The sequence below is a fragment of the Drosophila subpulchrella genome, unplaced genomic scaffold, assembly GCF_014743375.2.
Source record: "Drosophila subpulchrella strain 33 F10 #4 breed RU33 unplaced genomic scaffold, RU_Dsub_v1.1 Primary Assembly Seq64, whole genome shotgun sequence".
NCBI classification, from domain to species: domain Eukaryota; kingdom Metazoa; phylum Arthropoda; class Insecta; order Diptera; family Drosophilidae; genus Drosophila; species Drosophila subpulchrella.
Window position 1 is genome coordinate 640,512 of NW_023665700.1, and position 3,134 is coordinate 643,645.

At 36.5% G+C, this 3,134-nt stretch overlaps 1 long non-coding RNA gene across 1 annotated transcript; it reads left to right on the forward strand.

Annotated features, from left to right (window-relative positions):
• Positions 1–854: 854 nt before the first annotated feature.
• Positions 855–2,524, forward strand: LOC119562585. The gene is made up of 3 exons (XR_005221894.1): positions 855–1,150; positions 1,212–1,511; positions 1,594–2,524. It is a non-coding gene; the product is annotated as an uncharacterized LOC119562585 (long non-coding RNA).
• The last annotated feature ends 610 nt before the right edge of the window (positions 2,525–3,134 follow it).

The following is a 3,134-nucleotide window of genomic DNA, read 5'->3' on the forward strand; positions in this document are numbered from 1 at the left end:
AGGATCCTTTTTGGATTTCTTCCATGACCTGCGCGGCAAACATTTCATAAGTGGAGTACGTTTGGTAATACTTGGATTTTAGTATGGATTTCGTGTCTGCGGCGCCCTCGCCTGCAGCTATAATACAGTCGGAGCATATGTCGTATGCTGCCTTTACCGCTTGCAACTAGGAATTGAAGTGATCGCGTCGGATTTTACAGGCGGATAACGTTGGGGTAGGAGCACCTGGAGCGTTCACAGTGAATCAGACAGCTGTGGCCATAAATCGGGTTAAACCGGGTTTGACATGACGTAAAAATAATTTAAAATTTAATTCAGAAGTAAGGAAACGGGCTAGAATCCAATTGGAACTAAGGAACCAATTAAGATTGTAAATATATACGGTCACACTGTCGGATAGGCAGAGTCAATAAATATTTATTATATCGAATAGTCGGACTTATGTAAAGAATTTCGGATTTTAATTTTGTTTGTTTGAAAGGAACATTTATTGTGAGCACTTGACCCACTGCACTGGCGAAAAAATCGATATACGTATGTATGTACACTAGGGCGGTCCACATTTGTATGGAAATTTTTACGGTGCTACTCTCACCCGCCTATACGATGCGCTTGAGGTATTAAATGTATACCAAAAGAAATTTTTTGAAAAAAACGCGTTTTAGGGTCTGCGAATTGGTTTCAAAGTTTATAACTCATACGCACTGTTGCCCTTGATCCAATATATCATTTTCATATGGGTGGCCTTGACTTGGTTTTATATAATTCTATAATTCGTTTGTCACCTTTCCGAACTACTTTAAAAGCTTTACAAATTGAAAAACTCTTCCAGTTGCTAAAACCAAAATTTTCATGGTCGTACAAGATGGAATTGGATTTAATTTTTAAAAATAGTGACAATAAGGTATAAATTCTCGAGTTGCATAATAAGTCATTTAAAACATTTCGCAAATAGTTTTATTTGTTTTTGAAAAAACCGTTTCATAAATGGACCTTCTGTAAACACTTATATACCCAAATGAGGAAGGACAAAGAAGGCTCTCCTTTTATATTAACATTTTTTAGGCTAAAATAATCTTTGTGAAGGCGCGATATGGATTTAATAATATGATGGTGAGGCCGGACTGGAAGACCCCTTTGACTCCAAATGGTAAATAGCATTTCTGTTACATATTTGGCGATTTGTAACAAATTTTTTCCGGAAAATCTAGTCCTATAGAGGATCTCTTAGATGGTAAATGCGTTGTGTCAAATTCGGATCTCAGATGTCCAACCAAAAACATTTCAAAATTGTCCATTTATTACTAATATTGACCGAGCTTAGAATGTTGACAAAGTTGGGGGTGGGAAATCGATTTTTTCGATAAATGTTAAGGTATAAAAATCCCCGACTTGCATAATAAGTCGTTTCAAACATTTCGCAAATAATTGTATTAATTTTTGAAAATAACCGTTTCATAAATGGACCTTCTCTAAACACTTATATACCCAAATGAGGAAGAACAAAGAAGGTAATACTTAATTATATACGTTTATTTATTATTTAAAAACTACCATCAGTTACATTGCCATCACTTTCTTCCGACAAAGCAGATGAAGATGCCATGGCATGGTTGATATGTAGAGAGAGGTAGACATCTGCATAAAACTGCCGCTCGACACTGCATCCTGAAACTAAACGCTCTTTTGACGTAAACACCAGTCAATCAAACCAATTCAATTTACTACCGTGTATGTTTACCGAAAACGAAATATAATGGACTGTGTATTATTTTGACATTAATTATCCGATCATTCCTATGACAGCTGTATAGTGAAGCTCCTTTTTAGTGGTGAAAAAGACGCGTTAAAGGTTATGATTTTCGTAAATGAAAAGTAAATGTTTTATTAATATTGTAGAAGACACATGTGAGGAAAAGGCGTGAATCTATTTGCTTACACATTTAAATTTGCTTAATCGTAGGAACGCAAATTCAATTTGAAAACTAAAATAAATAGTTTGTAATTTAGCGCCCACATTTTAAATATTTTAGAAAAAATTTAATGAGATTGTGTTATTATCAATATCAATCGTCATGCCAAAAACTATTGTAATCGGACGATTTACTTAAAAGTTATAGCCAAATAATAATCAAGATTTTGCAAATTCAATGAGATTGTTCACCACATGTCGTAGGCCAGGTGTGTTTACCAATACGAGGCAAAGCTGCAAGAGGCGCCGTTAGTTGGTGCTATAGGCTTGGTGACGCTAGGTTGCGCTAGGTGGCGCAAGGTGGCGCTATAGGTGTGATATTAAAAAAAAAGCTGATTCGCCGGAAGCATATCTTCATCCCTCTCGCACTCCCTTTAGCTGAATGACGGGTATCTAATAGTCGAGGCCATCGACTATAGCGTTTTCTCATGTTTTCATTAGTTTTCCACCTGGATTAGATTTATTCGCACATTATCTTTGTTCAATCAAAAGCCCTTTTAAATTTTCCATTAAATTTATGTATTTAAATAAAAAGCAACCATTACCAGTATAGTAAAATTTATCAAAGACATACCCTTCTAATAGTGCTTGTGTTTATTTTGTTATTTGTATTTCCCTGTGCCAAAGAGTGAGACAGCAAGATATAAAGACCTTGACGTCTCAGTGGACAAAACAGAAGAGGAATAAATTGGGGGACTTGGTAAAGGAGTCTGAATCTTAAAAAAATGTTAATGATGTTACTGGCGGGTATATATTTATATTATGAATGACATATTTTAAAGCCAATTTGGCAACATTTATAAAAGAAAAATGGCAAGGCAGCAAATTTAAAAAACGAACAGTGTTGGGGCGGGGTGGCTTGATCGCTGAAATAGATGAAGTCCCAAGAACGAAGGGTACTCAAAAAAATACGGGGGTACTTTGTGGTTTATTGCGCGACGTGCATAGGTGTTTATTGGTACACTTGGACATAAGAACTTATTAAGCCTAACTTAACTTAAGCGCTCCAGAGCGGAGCGGAGACTTATGGGAGAGATGGAGAGGGAGAGCGGACGGCAGTGCGAGCGTGCGAGATGTAGACATCTGCATAAAACTGCCGCTCGACACTGCCTCCTGAAATTGAACGTCCTTTATACTTAACGTCCTTTATACTTAATCGGTA